Raw genomic sequence first — 17,637 nt, 5'->3', positions numbered from 1 at the left:
TCCAGCAGATCCTTCATGGTCACTGAACTTCACCAACATGGTGGGCATCCAGCAACTATTCCCATTCATCTGCAGCTACAGGGATATTCCAGCAAACCTCCAAGCACCTTTAGAATATAAGATGCTAAAGAAATAGACTTCAAGCAGCTTCAGCAACATACTGTATGATTTGGATAGACTGACTCGCCCCTTCCTCAACACCTGTTTGCTTACAAAACCCCAATGAAAACATGACAAGGGCCTTGTTCATTTGACACACCGCTAATAAGATCGCACAGGAGCTTACCAGAAGAAATAGTCAATCTGGGAAGTAATGCTAAAGAAACATCAAATCATAAAAGAAGCATGATATGAGATGTGGTCAAACTAGACAATAACTGCTGTCCAGACAGAAAGTTTCAGAACAATCTTTACACAGAGGAGAGTCCAATGAGACCACCAAGCTCCATTTTTGAACAATTAGAGTATTAAACAATAAGACACCCTCCACAACAGTGTAAAAACTCACAGTATCAGGGCTGCAACTAGAGTGTGCAGACAGAGTTCATCCCACAATGCATTTCACCTATGGTCAGAGTACAGTCTACATTTACCAGCTGCAGCACTGCCCGCTACCACTGCTAGAAGTTTGTACATGTAGTTCATACTCACTATCCCATACAAGTCTGATAAAGCCTGCTACGGCATATTTGTTCATTTACTATCCTCTGTGTCTATGTAGTAGTGCAAAGATTAAATGCCCCTCTACTGAGCAGTCATTACCCTGCACCAAGGAGGCCAGCTAGTATTTACAGCACTGGACATACAGTACAGTATCCCCAGGCTCTACCTTGGAGAAGGACAAGCAGTGGTAGGAACCAGAATGACAAAGAGACCAAGGAAGCAAACCAGCATCGGGGTAAGTAAAACGCTGGGAGGTTTATCTTATTTACCCTAATAGGTACCACAGCTGCAGCATCATCATTGGGGTTTACTCTTTCTCAGTAGGGAGCATTAAGTGTGGTCTTTACCCCAGCATAGGATATATTATTGAAAGCACTAAACTGGGACATTTAACCCTCAAAACGTGGAAGCTAACAGTGCATATAGTATATCCATCTGTACCAACGCATATATAATGAAAATAATTTTTTTTTGGGTGGTTGTAGGTCTGATTATGGCCTTGCCCCGGGTGAAGGAAACCCTTGTTTTGGCCCTGTCATTGTTTCATAGATGGGGAAGGGGGCATCAAACATCCTTTTGGCATAGGTACCAAAATGTTTTGTTACGGCACTGCACAGTATTATACTGTACTTTAAGCATACAGACACAAGCTATTTTGTCTTGCCAATCACTTTGTGTAATGTTCTGATCCAGAGGATCATGACAGGGCACACCATGTGATGAATTATATCATCTTAGCAAGGGAATTGAAGACAGACATTAAATCCTCTGTGACTTTTTTTTCACTTATATTATAAAGGTCATGCTTCAACTTGGGATTGCTATGTAGCTCAAAAAGGGCAAAACTGTTATGTGTTTGAGTAAAATATACATCTTAAGATGCGAAAGAATAAATACTTTGGCCAGAATGTAATACAGGTACGGTATCCAGTATCCGTACATCCCCTATCCGAATTATTCCAAAAAACGTGTTTTTTTGGAACAATTCGAATCCCCCCCCCCCCCTTAACCTTTTTTTTATACTTAACATGTCCTCCGGCATCCACAGCAGGCCGTCAGCATCCTCTCTGGCGTCTCTAGCGGTCCCAGGAGTGCATTGCGCGAGTGCGCGCCGGTGACATCACCGGTGCGCCTGGGAACTCGCGCAATGCACTCCTGGGACCGCTGGAGATGACGGAGAGGATGTTGAAGGCCTGCCCTGGACGCCGGGGGACAACATGGGAGTCGAGGGACCATCGGGGCACCACCAGGGGACAGGTAAGTATGCCTAAAATAATTTATTCCAAAAACCAGAAAAATCCCTTATCCGGAATGCTCGTGGTCCCGAGCATTTCGGATAAGGGATACTCAACCTGTCTTTTATTTGTAATAAAACTCAACAAAAACAGCTTTAATTATGTCTGACTTTATAGAGCTTTTTTGTGTTCGACTTTCTAACTCTGCTCCTATTACATTGGCCGATATGTATGTGTAAAATGGGAAAAAACATCTGAATCCCACTTTTTACTGGCTGCTCTTATTCAAAGCTGTCTTTTGCTGAAAAATTTGAAATTTCACAAAATCATCTCTCATTACATCCCGGCTTTCAACAGTATTAAAATATTTAAAATTGATAACACATTAAGCTTGATTATGAACATATACAAAAAGGTCATACTGGGTAAATGGTGCTCTGGATTTTAAAGCAATTCGGAATGCTCCCCTGTTATTATCTGTTTGTCAAGGTTCAGGTTGATTGTGTTTTAAAATCATATACATATATACTTTTGAACAATGCACAATGTTTCCCCTAGTGTAATTTTACAACTACTGTAAATGCACATGTGAAGATGATCTACCACCTCAAGATTTGGATAACTGGAGTTCCCCTCCACATATAGCACTCACAGCTGAAATTCAGGCACATCAAGTTAATTCCACAGGCACATCAAGTTATTTCTAATATTCCACTTCAAAGCACTCACGGTATTCCACTTGAGTATTGGCGTGTGACACAGGGCCTTTGTAAATAATGCTTCAAAATATCCTTTTATGTTTTGATGAGTTAAACAATTTATTAGGCCTTGAAAAAGAACCAGAGAGTTTGAAACGCGTTGGATGGTCGCCTGGCTATGCTGATGGACTCTACTGATGATGGACTCTACTCATTGCTCAGGACAATATTGATGGATATTGTGAAGATTCCATTTAACATCTTTCTGTGCATTTTCTGTTCCTGGTTGGGTATGAGTCCCATTTTTTGTTTTATTTTTTTTAAATGGGAATATTTTTATCTAGAATTTTACCCTGGACCTTTTAATACATTTGAACTAGGGATGTGCACCGGCCTCTTTTTGAGTTTTGTGTTTTGGGTTCTGATTACCTTCAGGTTTTGGGTTCTAATGGGTTTTGCCAAAACACCCCCTAAACGTTTTGTGTTTGGATTTTTGGGGTTTTGGATTCGTTTTTTTTTTTTTTTTTAAAGCATAAAAACTGCTAAAATCGCAGAATTTTTTTTTTGTGCTCCTACGCTATTACTAACAGCATTCATCTCCACTCATTTCCAGTCTAGTCTGAACACCTCACACCTCCCAATATTGTTTTTAGGCCAAAAGGTTGCACTGAAGTAGTTGGATAACTATGATAAGCGACACAAGTGGGCGGCACAAACACTAGACTGATACGGCACACTTAATAGCACCCCTGGACTGATACGGCACACATGGTGGCAGACATGGAATTATACGGCAGACAAATTCCTGCAGGAAAAATAAAAAAATTGTGTTCTTTTCATTATAAAAAAGAGCAGCACACCTGGAATTATAAGGCAGACTTACAGTAGCAACACCCCATGAATTATGCAGCACTCTTGGCTCACCTCTGGACTCCAGCGCATTTAACAGCCCTTGCAGTAAAAAAAAAAAACACACCTTATTTTTATTTTCATTAAAAAAAGGGCAGCTCCCCTGGACTGATACGGGACACATGGGGCACCCATAGAATTACACGGCACACATGCGGGCACCCCTGGACAAATACAGCACACATGTGGGCACCCCTGGATGGATACAGTACACATGCGGGCACCCATGGACTTATACAGTACAAATGTGGGCACCCGTGGACAAATACAGCACACATGTGGGCACCCCTGGATGGATACAGTACACATGCGGGCACCCCTGGATGGATACAGCACACATGTGGGCACCCTGGACTTATACTGGGCACTGGCAGCAGTAATTAAAATAATGTAGCCCCCTCTGTAGCACCAGCAGCAGCCCCCTATGCATAAATCGGATTCAGTATTAAATCCCGGCGGCCGGGATCCCGGCGTTCAAAATCCCAACGCCGAAATCCCGACAAGGGGGGGACGCGGATCGCCCCCCCCCCCCCCCTGCGGGCTCGCTGCGCTTGCCACATTGGCCCCCATCACATCAGCCCACATTGGCCCCCATCACACCAGCCCACACTGTCCCTATCACACCAGCGGCCAGCCCACAGTGTCCCCCATCACACCAGCCCACACTGTCCCCATCAAACCAGGCCACACTGTCTCCCAGGCCCTTTACACCAGGCCACACACAGCCTGGCAATCCTGGATCATCCACAGCAGCCAGCAGACGACACACAGCAGTGTCAGTGCTGCAGTGCAGGGGGGCGGAGGTGCACGTGCCCGGTGCCCCCCCTAAATCCGCCCATGCCGGCGATATCAAATCGGTATTGACGTCCGCCACATCGAAGCGTGTGTGGATGCCATTAAATCTTAATTTGACATGTGTTTGTATAACCGCTCTGTCACCTAGTAGCCAGCCTGCTCTATACAACCTGAGGCCAATACTGGTAAAAATTGGTGGTCAAAATTGAATGGAAATGACTGGAAAAGAATGTTATTGAGCTAAATAATACTGTAAGAATGGGATATGGTCATTAGGTTTACACTATTAAGGTTGACAGCCAAAAGGTTGACATGAGTTTTTCACATTTCTTTGGGGCGACATTAGCTGACAGGCGATATTTCATGCCCTGGCATCCACTAGTACATGGAGGGAGAATATAATAGTGTGCCGAGTGCAGTGAGGCACTGTGCCCAAAGCATGGCGAGCAAGGCGAGCCATGTTCAGGTGTCGACCTAAGGCCTGTCGATTTTCAGTGGTTGATCCAATGCATGTCGACCTAAATTGGGTCAACCCAATGACCCATACTAGGAACAAAAGCAGGCCCAATTAACCTGACTTTAGCTGTTAATAGCATTTTGTTAATAAAATAAATAAATACAGATCCAGAACCAAAACAAAACACAGGATGGCTGTTTTGCAAAACCAGAATCAAAACCAAAACACGAAAATTATTTTAGATCCAAAACCAAAGGGGTAAGTGCACTTCTCTAGTCTGAAGTAATTAAGAAATGACTGAATAACATTTCTTGGCTAAGCTTTTGACATCACTGGTAATAAACATTTACACACAGGTTTATGGAATGGAAAATACTTGATGATTTAAATGAAATGCCAAGAGAGTTAATTAAGAAAAGATACACATCAAAACAGTGCAAGATACAATTTCCTTAGGGTGTTAATATGAGCATAATAAACCAGACTTGCCAGATCTCCCTGAATGTCAGGGAGACTCCCTGACATCTTCCTAACTCACTGAAGAATCCAACAATCTCCCTGAATGCACCTTACCCACAATATGTAGCTGTTATCTACAAAAAAAAAAAAAATAGAGATACAGTAAATTAATTCAAATGGGATAACCTGTGTAATTTTCCTGCATTGGTTATACTGTAAGGCACAATGGCGGTTATAGCTACATACAGTTTAAAACAGGGTTGCCTACCCACCCAAAATGGCCGAGAGGGTCCCGGAAATCGTGTCCTCCTCCCGGTCGCCTAAAAAGGGAGACAAGTCTCCTGAAATGCGGACAGTTTCCCACAACCCCCGTCAATGGGATTTGTGACATTGTAGATAGGATGTCTAATCTTGGGAATCGTGGGATTTGGACCCAAAATGTTAGGATTAGACAGCACATGTGCAACCTATTGCCGGGCAGCATCTGAACCCGACCTGTCAACTTTAGTCCAGTCGACCTATTTCATGTGTCGACCTAACCCATGTCGACATTTAGGGGTCGATCCAATGCTTGTCGACATGCATTGAGTCGACCACTGATGGTCGACAAGGGTTAGGTCAACACATGAAATATGTCGACTGGACTAAGGTTGACAGGGTTGTAAGTTCGACACAAGCAGTAGGTCGACAATGGTAAAGTTGACATTTGAAAGGTCAACATGAGTTTTATATGTGCCGGCAGGTGGTATTTCATGCTGTACAGTCCACTAGGCAATGGAGGGAGAATAGAGTTGAGTGCCGAGCGCAGCAAGCCACCATGACAAAGCATAGTCCATGTTGACTATGTCGACAGTTGGGACAAGAAAAGTGAGAAACTCATGTGGACCTTTTGACTGTCGACCTTGCCATTGTCGACCTAATGCTTGTGTCGACCTTCCAACCCTGTTGACCTTAGCCAGGTCGACCTACTGTAGTTAATGTGTTACTTTCACAATCTTCTTGAAATGCTCTGTCAAAAGAAGGCAAGTGTGAGAATGTACCATTCTGCTGCAATGTACACTTGCTTGGTAAATAAAGAGTTTTTCATGTTCTGGATGTATACAGTACATGTACTTTACCAAAAACAATCTCATCTGTCTATAGCACAGGGTAAAGTGGACTAATCCACAGGTTGCAGATTTACACCCTGGTCTGGGAATCGGATGCTTGAAGTTTGTTATGTTTGTTAAAGCTAAAACTGTAAAAGGCAGAAAAACAACACAAATGAAACAGATCAATGTTGTCTTCCATCCCACTGTCTAACAACTTGATTATTTCATTTTCATGCTGCTATTTGTCTGCAGCTCATTACTTGGCATGTACAGTAACAAGCGCTGCCTACAGTACATCTGTAGGAGCTGTGCAGTGCAACCCATTTATTATTACATGTGAACAGTAATGGTTGTTATAAAGCATGGGTCTTCAACCTGTGGCCCTCCAGATGTTGTGAAACTACATGTTCCAACATGCATTGCCACATTTTTTCCTATAAGAGCATGCTAAAACTGTCAGGGCATGCTGGGAAATGTAGTTCCACAACATCTGGAGGGCCACAGGTTGAAGACCTGTGTTATAAAGGGTAATGGCCCTCATTTACAGGCAGATGCTAGTTGTTCTTTTTGGTTTGCATGGAAAATGCATCAAACTGGTTCTGCTGCTGTACATTCAGGTGCAAGTTTATTCAGAGAAATAGGACTTTTCATATGGTGTACCAACCAGAGAAATCACTAGATCACAGCAATGGTTTTGCTGTACTAATCACAATAGTTACAGTGTTACTATTCAAAAGTATTTGTTAACCATCTATCTGACACAGTTGTTGTAGGAATATTGGTCAGATTTTTTTTTTTTATGTAATATAGTTTTTATTATATATATATATATATATATATATATATATATATATATATATATATATATATAATCCCTGAAGTGTGTTCTGGACCACCCTGTGTCCATCAGACCCCATTATAAAATCACTCAGTAGTAAAGGAATCCCTGGTTTATAAATCACCCCCCAGCTGTAGAAAGTTGTTTTTTATACCCCTCTCTTCCTTCCCCTCCCTCTCTGTGACAAATATCATTTATTTATTGTTCTTTTACCTCACTTCCAGCATCATATTACTTTTTTACCCCTCACTCACTCTCACTGATAGTAGCTCCCTCCCAAGTGTACAAGTCTCCAAGCCATTTATCAACTATCTGCGCCAATGGCCATATTTGCGGAATATATATATGCATAAAGGCTGAAGTTACCAATAAGGTAGTTTTCAACCAAAAAATGAGCATTATTATTATCAACATTGAATGTTACAGTACTTTAGCACTTGCAAAAGGACATCTCATAAAAAAGTTAAAATGAAGGTAAATGTTTATCCAACATTATAAAATTGACTATGCACTTACATGACTGAACTTACATGTTACTAATATACAGTATGTTATCACCTCTCCAAACACAAAGAATCACAACTATAACATTCGCTCAACATCAATCATCTCATCTTCATATGCTCTGTAAGGACTCTGGGGCTTACTTTTGATGAAACTGGTCAGAGTTCCAATGTTGCGACCAAACTAAACCAATCATGCATCCAATCGTGCATCTTTGTGTCGGATCAGTGAGCATCATTAGCATATTTTCACAGAGCGGCTGCATCTGAATACACAGTTACAAATGAACTAAAGTGCACCTCTGAATCAGTTATTTTTCAGAAGTTATTCAGAAAGACTATGAGGAGTATTCAATCCTGGATCCCGTCTGTCGATCCCTCCCGACAGCCGTGATCCATGCCTGTTTAAGTTTTGCCCGTCAGCAAATCAGCAGGTGGGATTCAATGTCCCGCCTTCCGCTCGTCGAAGAGTGGGCGTAAACGCCAGTGGATTGTTGATCTGCAGCTGGGATCGCGACAATCCACGGTCGTTATCGGCAGAACGGGCCCGACAGCTTCTGACGTCAGGCTCGTTCTGCTGTGATCCCTCTTTAATGCTGTCAGCATCACTGAAGACCCCCCTAAATATTAAATCGCCAATCCTCTTTTCTTCTGCAATGCAAATCTCCTTTTATCTCCATCACTGTTTTATTGTACTGTGATAAACCTCTAATACTGTAATTCCAGACGGGTAGCTTGACATTATAAAAACAGAAATGTCCTATTCTGTATTTAATGGCTCTTAACCAAAGATCACTATTTGGTGTTCTGTGTTGTTGCTAATGCATAATTAGAAGGGAAAATGAAAAATAATGTTTTATTTTATTTTATGGCCCAAAATCTTTGCTAAGAATTCCTATAAAACTAGTATTTTGGACATTAGCAAAACATATATAATACTGTAGTTGTTAAATGATGCATATTTAATTACAAAAGCATGCTGCTCACTACACATAAAAGAGGAACACCATCTCTTTTATACCACTTTCACACTGCCTAAACGTTTTAAAAACCGGTATATTCAAACCCTATTTAAAATGGGTCTGAGCCTTCATATTGCAATAGATTACCGTTTAAATATCGTTTAAGTACCATTCACATCAGTCAAGACGTTTAGGGGGAAATTTACTAACGTAAATTTGTAAAAAAATAGGTGTATTTGCATCCAGAAATACACTTATTTTTGACATTTACTATCCCGAAAATACGGCAATTCGTATTCGTATTGATGTGCTATCAATAGGAATACGAATTGCCGTATTTTCGGGATAGTAAATGTCAAAAATAAGTGTATTTCTGGATACAAATACACCTATTTTTTACAAATTTCCTTTAGTAAATTTCCCCCAGAATCCCCTCAACACATTTCAAGGCTGAATGCAGGGGACAGCCAATCACTGGTCTGTAATATGTTGTTTTTACTAAATACCGTTTCAGAGCCATTCACACTGCATAAAAAACGGCCCTGAAACGTGTAGGACTCTGCTTTTTAAACGTTTTGAAAATCCGGTTATCTTTAACTGGTAAATGAACTCTGGCGATTTCCCACTGCAGCCTTAAACGAGTTTAAATGGAGAAAAATGGCAATATACCGTTTAACAAGTGCGGTGTGAAAGGGGTATTAAAGTACAATTACATAAAAATAAATGTGTACATTGGCGCAATATTTCCATACAACGTTCAATTCAATATATAGCCAAGGTTTTAAAAAGAATATTTAAAACAATATTTATTTTCACATATAAACAACAGATGCACTTTGGGATGGTATCCGGATAGGGTCCAAAGGTCGACATTCAAAAGGATGACAGAGTCTAAAGGTTGACAGTCAATAGGTTGACATGGTCAAAAGGTCGACAGGTTCCAAAAGCCAACAGCCAAGAGGTCGATAGGGTCCAAAGGTCGACAGTGAAAAGGTTGACATGGTCTAAAGGTTGACAGTCAATAGGTTGACAGGGTCAATAGGTCAACATGGTCAAAAGGTAGACATGGTCAAAAGTCGACATGGAAAAGGTTGACGTGTTTTTTTTAACAACATTTTGAGCCATGTGCCAACAGGCGGTAATTCATGCCCTACCATCCACTACGGCGTGGAGGGAGAATATAATAGTGTGCCAAGCGCAGTTAGGCACCGAGCCCGAAGCATGGTGAGCGTAGCTGTACACTTAGACAGTGTTCATGTCGACCTATATCGACATAGCCCCCCAAAATGAAAAACTTATGTTGACCTTTTCCATGTCAACCTTTAGAATGTTGACCTTTTGACCAAGTCGACCTTTCCACTGTTGACCTTTTGACCCTGTCAACCTTTTGACTGTCTACCTTTGGGCCCTGTTGACCTTTTGACTGTGAACATTTGGACCCTGTTGAACATTTCACTGTCAATCTTTGGACCCTGTCAACCTTTTCAATGATGACCATTGACCTTTTGACCATGTCGACCTTTTGAGTGTCGTCCATTAGTGGTCGACCATATGACTGTAGACCTAGACACTATAGATCATAACTATACTATAGTTAGTTACATAGACTATACCATAACCCTTGGAATTAGCACCTGTGATGCACCTGGGACACTTTCTGGATGCACCAATACTTTACTTGGACCCTCTGTGGTGGTGCCGCAGACTTGCCTACAAGTATATTCCACCACAGCACTCATGTAGGGTGAGGTATTTTGTTTGTAATGACCGGAAAGGACGCCGTGGTCCCATGTTATTATAGTGTATTTCACCTTTATTGTTTATATGTGAAAATAAATATTGTTTTAAGAATTCCTTTTATAACCATGGCTATATATTGTATTGAAGAACGTTTGAAAATATTGCTCCAATTTACAAATCTATTTTTGTAGTATTTTCGACCCATCATTTACCAGGGCACAGTGGGCAGAATTCTCACACCACGGGTGTCTGCAACTGGTATGCTTCATTTTCCCTGGCTTCCTCCCACAATCCAACTGTATCCCCATCTTTTCCCAATCTCTTTCTCTGTCCCCTCTCTTATTCTGATCCCTCTGCCCTCATCCTCCCTTACGCTGCTGTCTGCCTTTTCCCAAATTTCAGTCTGGGGCCAATTCAGACCCGTTTGTACGGGTCAGAATTTGGTCCATTTTCGATGGTTGTGAGTCTGTGCATGCATGTATATGCATATGTGCAGACCCCCAGTGTGATCACCTTCTGTGATAATCACACTCGCTGAGGCGTTTGAACAGGCAGAGGATGGAGGGGGCGAGCAGGGGGTGGCATCAGGGGGACCCTCAGCATTTTATGGGTGTCCCCATGTAAATGCTGGGCATTCCCCTGGGAATGCAGGTGTGGTGTTGCCTGCTCAGGGCAGGCGGCTGATGTTAGATGACGTAAGCGCCTGCCCCATTTTCGGTGATCAGCGGCTGTAATAAGTCAGTTTAGGGGAGAAAAATAATTTGTGTATGCGGATATGCGGGCATATGGGTAATAAATAATTTGATGGTCGCCAACCATCAAATGATTTTTTCACCCGCTCCCAGATAAAAGTCAGTCTGATCTAACTATAATCTGCCCTGGAGATGGCCAAACAGGGGGCAGGCACTGATGCCCACCGCTTTTGTGGGCAGTGTGATAATCAATAAATTGTGCATGCGTATGGCTCACAGTATGCATGCGCACGGCCTTCCTGCAATGAAAACTCAGTCGTGCCCAGACGTTTGGAGGGAAGTCATGTGACATCCGCTCTGGCCCTGAACATCCTGGGCGAAATGTAATAGGGTGCAAGTTTTGGGCATGTTCAAAAATCGCCCCAAATCGCACCTTTAAAAATCAAATTTTTTGCTGCAAATTTGCATATTTAATGAGAAAAAAGTGCAATATGGTGCAATTTCGGGCGATTTTTTGTCATGAAAATGTGCACAAAAGCGATTTTGTGTAAAAAAAAACAACAGAAAAAAAAACGGCGTAGGGTCCCCCAGAACGGGACTTAGGCCCGCCCACCAGCTAATCATGGTCCAGGGAAACCCCCATACCAGACCATGATTGGCTGGTGGGCGGGCCTAAGTCCCCGTATGGGTGCGGAGCCGCAGATGTAAACAGAACACCGGACCATGGGAAGAGTGCTGCGGTGCTCCCGGAGAAGCGCTGAAGACGGCTGGTGAGTATGTTTTCTTTCCACAGGTAACCCAGTGGACTCTACTAGAGAATGGCACCGATGCTTTGTGGCAAAATAGGTAAGTATTGGATGAATGAGCTCCGAATGTAATAAAGTTTTACTGTAAGTGTGTGTGTATTTATTTAACTATTTGTGCTACTGTGGGACTACAATTTCCAGCGGCCCCTTTATTGCCCCACATACTGGGACTTGTGGTTCTCCAAGTCTCTGCATGTAGTGCAGGCTTGCTGGGACTCATAGTTCCACAGCAGTATACAATAGTTTTTCTTTCTTTTTACACCATTTATCAGCTCGATGTCAAGGGGCAACGAGGACAGCCCTGGGCTTCAGCATGGGCAGGTAAGTTCTGGAGGAGGGGACCCCTTCTTTGGGGGGCTCCCCACTCCCCCAGGACCCCTGCGCATGCTGACCGGTCAGGGGTTGAATGCTGTGGCCAGGGGGACTTGTATAAAAAGTCTCCCCCCGGCTGTGGCATTACCCTGCTGGCTGGTTGGGCCCGGTGCTGGTTCTTGAAATTCGGGGGACCCCTAGTAATTTTTTTCCCCTGTATTTTGGAAACCAGGACCAGCCCTTGAGCCTGTTGCTGGCTTTGTTAAATCAAGGGAAACCCTACATGTTTGTCCCTGTGATTTTATGAAACCAGGACTGGTTCTTGGAGCCCGGGGCTGGTTATGCTCAGGAGGGGGGGACCCCATGCCATTTTTTTTTCTGTTTTTTTTTTAACCCTTTTTTTGGACAGAACCATGCACAGATCACAATGATCTATGCATGGTTCTGTCAAATTCGCCAGCCAGAACCTGGTCTAATTTGTTGGCGATTTTTGGTAACCTTTACCAAAAATCACACCCTATGACATGTGCGAGTTAGATGCTTTCCAATGGGAAAAACATCTGGATGCGAATTGTGACTAAAATTCGCCACTTCAAAATAAAAAGTGTAATTTTTTTTGCTGTGCGATTTCGGCCATTTTTAACCAAAAATTGCACATGTATAAAAAATCCCACCCTATTACATTTCACCCCCTGTTTCCTTTGCAGCCACCGAGTAAGTTCTGAGCCATACACAGCTTGCACATCATTCTACGGCTTGCATATAGATTTCCTGCTTATCGTCAATTGGCATCATTTTAGCAAGCCATTCGCACGACGTGCACATCAATTTGCAGGCTTACACATGGAGGAAATGTAACTCTGTTTGGGCAGCGACTATCTGATCTCAGATCTCTGCAAATAGCAGAGAACCAATTAGGTCTGAATGACCCCCTGAGCCCCAACTCCAGAAACAATTTAGCTACTTGCTAAAACTTCCCACTACTGTATAATCTTCCATTGGTAGCTCAGGTGGAGACCACTGTCATTGTGGCACAGTGATATGGAGCTATAAGACATCAATATAAATCAATAGTGTTATTATTCTTGTCATGTTTGTTACATATCAGTGCTGGGCTGTTTCTTTGAAAATTAATAGTATGCAAGGGACTTACAAGTAATAATTTACAAACTAGTAAGGATTTAATGTCCTTCTTTCATTATAAAATATCAATGTCAGTGATCATAAATCCAACTAAAAGTGCAACTCTTATAAAAGTGGCCATAACCAAAAGAACATACTTGCCTACCTGACCCTCTCCATGAGGGAGAAAATGCTCTGTTCCTGGACTTCCCTGGTAATGTATGATTGCCATCACCTGTGGTGAGCTAGTTAATTGATAAGAAAGGTGTTTCAACACAGGTGATGGCCAGGAACAGAGCATTTTCTCCCTGAAGGAGAGGGTCAGGTAGGCAAGTATGCCAATGGGTAGACCACCAATCTGCAAAATCACATGCCAGTGACAGCTTTCACTTGAGACCTGGATGAGATTGCGGCCCCAGTATGGTCCGGACTGGTCTGATTGTTACTACAACCCCGGACCATACAGGGAGGCTTTATGCTCTCCTTCCTCCTCTCCCTAGTGACAGGTGTCACCCCCCTCTCTTCCCCGGACAGGCACCTCCTCGGACACTACAAGCTCTGAATTTACAGATATTGAGGAATGGAGCCTGTTCGGTTTGGGATTTCAGGGTGTTGTCTGGTTCAGGTTTTTACCCATACCGGTTCCAGGGTACGGGTAAAACTGGATCAGGACAAGACCCCCGGACCACCAGACCGGACATCAAACTCTGCATTTTGGAGCTTATAGCCTCCGGTCCGGGGGTGTCCTGTCCAGGGGGCTGCCTGTGACTCCTGTCACCAGGCAGAGGAGGAGGGGGAGAATAAAGCCTCCCTGTATGGTCCGGGCATGTAGCAGAAACTGGACATTCCACATGGGGAGGCTGTAATCTCCCCTTCCCCATGTCCCTGGTGAAAGCTATCACAGGGACCCTACCGGGCAAGACACCCTCCGGACTGCAGATTTTGATGTCCGGTCCGGCAGGCCGAGGTCTAGTCCGGGTCCGGTTTTTACATAGTCCCCCAGTTCCAGGGGTTAATGTTGTTGTTGTTGTTTAATTGTTGTGTCATCCTTATTTTTGTAGGATTCATAAAATATAGCAGAAAAAGTATTCTGCTATAGTGTCTACAAAAGAGTTAACTCCACAGAAGTATACAACCCATGTCCAAAGACTAATCTGAGCAATTCAGGCCTTCTGCTTAATACCAAGGTGCTATACTGAAACAGGTCTAATATTAATTAAAAGGGTTCCCAAGTTCCGATTTTTGCACCAAATTCATAGAGGTGAATACTATTTCTTACCATATAGAAGCATAATTACAATGGAAAATGACTCAGAGATTCTGTGTTGACATAGATTTGCAAGCAGTTCATTGGTCACACCTGTAGCGACTACATAAACAGCAAGAGGATAACCAAGTTCATTGAAGCCCTGCAGACTAATTGCACATCAAAGCAGCTCGCGTGTTACCGTGTAAGCCGGAGCAGGAGCTGTCCTCCCAGTCGTGGTGCTGAATCAAAACATTCAGCCAGATCTAGGCAAATAGACCTTTCATTGTCCTTTATTGCATTCATTGCATGTAATATTGCACCCTAGCCAAACATGATGTGCATTTATTTTATAATTAAGCACAATCTTACTGAACAGATGCAGCTTGGCCTACGCCACCAATAGCAACAAGGTAGGATCAGACATTAAGAATATAAGATATGGATGGACCTACCTCTTAGAGGATCTGGGTGTTGCAAGGAATGATTGTCGTGTTCCTGAAAGGGAGTCAGCTCTGCTGCTTTGTATTTTCCAGTGTTTTTCCTCCTTGCTTTCTCTTTCTGTCACTATATTTCTGTCTCCCTCTCTTTCTCTCTACCACTTCACAGCTCTCCCACTCCTGCTCTGCAAGAAAAGGTTTCTAAAAATAGCTCTCTCACGCCTGGCAGCGAAGCTAGCGCATCCTATACATTGCTTCTTGCATTTGTATCATCCGCTTTTCCAGCCAGTTCTGCACTATCAGACTAACGCTGTCTGTTCCTATACATCTTATAGACTAACATGTAGACTTTCCTGGCACTAAACATGTTGTCCCTATGGAGAAGTGTAAAGTAAAGAGGCAAGTGCAGATTTTCCAAGGACACTGAAGGCAGATAGATAAACGAATTATTTCTCATTATGAAAAAATAATACGTGACAATAAAGTGCAATAAATAACAATTAATTATAGTGTCACATAACAGTGAGATAATTTATATAAACTACTGCCCTTAGCAATTCAATGTATTTTATTACAATAATTGCACAAAAATAAATACATGTCTGAGTAAGAATGCAGTAGCAGATTGTGTTGTGAAATGTAATGCAAGCACTGTATGGTATTACAGGTTGAGTATCCTTTATGCAAATTATTCCTAAAACCCATACATTCCAGAAAGTAAAAAAAAAAAATCTTGCTAAAAGTATACTGGTTACATCTGTAACTGGCACTACGGAGGACATGATATGTAACTGGCACTACTGAGGACATGATATGTAACTGGCACTACTAAGGACATGATATGTAACTGGCACTGCTGAGGACATGATATGTAACTGGCACTACGGAGGACAGGATATGTAGCTGGCACTACTGAGGACATGATATGTAACTGGCACTACTGAGGACATGATATGTAACTGGCACTGCTGAGGACATGATATGTAACTGGCACTGCTGAGGACATGATATGTAACTGGCACTGCTGAGGACATGATATGTAACTGGCACTGCTGAGGACATGATATGTAACTGGCACTGCTGAGGACATGATATGTAACTGGCACTGCTGAGGACATGATATGTAACTGGCACTGCTGAGGACATGATATGTAACTGTCACTACAGAGGACATGATATGTAACTGGCACTACTGGGGACATGATATGTAACTGGCACTACTGGGGATATGATACAGTATGTAACTGCCACTACTGAGGACATGATATGTAACTGGCACTACTGGGGACATGATATGTAACTGGCAGCACTGGGGACATGATATGTAACTGGCAGTACTGGGGACATGATATGTAACTGGCACTAAATATGTGCAAGACAATGATTGCTTAGCATTCAAATTCATTGCCTGAGATTGTACACAAACTTTTTTCATGTTTTGAAACCTTATTTTATGCACAAATAAAATATATTTGTGTGTATTTCATGTATTTGATGTGTTTGTACAACAGAAATGCAAGATACCTCAAGAGACATCATTGAAATATAAAAACATTCTGCAATATGAAATAATCCATTATCCAAAATTCTTCTGGTCCCAAGCATTTTGGACAGTAAGTGATGACTGATGTTGTTCTTGGTTAAAAGAGACATTCCTGTTCATATTTCCCTCCAAGGTCAGTTTAATTTTCATGAAATTGATCGTGCAAATTGGACAATTTACTCTTGCAAGATTATCTTCCCAGACAATTATTTTTTAAATTACTTAACATTTGCATAAAATGTAGACATATACCAATAACATATTTTAATTATTTACATTACTGATAAAAAAAAAAAACAATCAAGTGATTTTTAATATACCTAGACATTTATATAATTATGTTGTTGTCATAGAAACCTAATTTACTCTATAATTATCCATCATCCAATCTCTCACTTGACATACAAGACATACATGTCAATGGATAAAAGGAAGAAAATGTATATTCAGTGCTAAGGTCAAAATAATGGGACTGAGTAACTGTTACTGAAAACAGATTGTGCACCACGAAATCAGGATTATAAACTATTATTCTAGATTGGCTACAGAAACCAAATGGCAGAGACCGTTTCAAATGTGATAAGCTTACGTCTAAATCAGTTACTACAAAGCAGTTTATATTCAGTGATAACATATGTTACAGGGACTTTATTGTCTTATCATGAAAAGCATCCTGATGGATTTAAATTTTAAACTCATTATACTCATATTATTCTCATTATACTCATTATACTCATATACGTCATATTCTCCATTTGGGGTCAAAGTAAAAAAGTTCTCTTCAAATATGTTAAAAATGTTTTGCTGTTGTTATGGAAATAGATTTGTTAACTTAACTGCAAGTGAAAAAAATGGGCCCATTTCTGACCTTTCTCTAAAATTCATTTAAGCTCTAGGAAAATTGAACAGTGCATAGATTCCTTCCCTATACGCATTTGAAGAGAGTTGAGAACCCCAGTGTTGCCTAGCTTATACAGCAGTGGTAAATATGCCAGTTATCTGAAGGTATGGCTTGATTTCTTCATTATTTTAATATTGTTAGACACAATCCACTCTTTCACTTGCCCTACTTAGATAGTGACCATTGTTTTGGTGGGAGACGGGATAATTGGAACATTGTTAAACT

At 41.8% G+C, this 17,637-nt stretch overlaps 1 protein-coding gene across 1 annotated transcript in view; it reads right to left on the bottom strand.

Annotated features, from left to right (window-relative positions):
- CPLX2 (complexin 2) overlaps positions 1-15,223 on the bottom strand; it is a 162,956-nt gene extending 147,733 nt beyond the window's left edge. The window contains exon 1 of the mRNA XM_083182055.1: positions 14,984-15,223. The gene's annotated coding sequence lies outside the window, so the exon portion shown is untranslated. The remainder of the gene's footprint in view (positions 1-14,983) is intronic.
- Positions 15,224-17,637: the final 2,414 nt, after the last annotated feature.

The sequence above is a fragment of the Crinia signifera genome, chromosome 4 (genome assembly GCF_055691185.1).
Source record: "Crinia signifera chromosome 4, ASM5569118v1, whole genome shotgun sequence".
Classification (NCBI taxonomy): Eukaryota; Metazoa; Chordata; class Amphibia; order Anura; family Myobatrachidae; genus Crinia; species Crinia signifera.
Note: the sequence above shows the minus strand (reverse complement) of the source record. Positions and strands in the feature narration are given on the sequence as shown.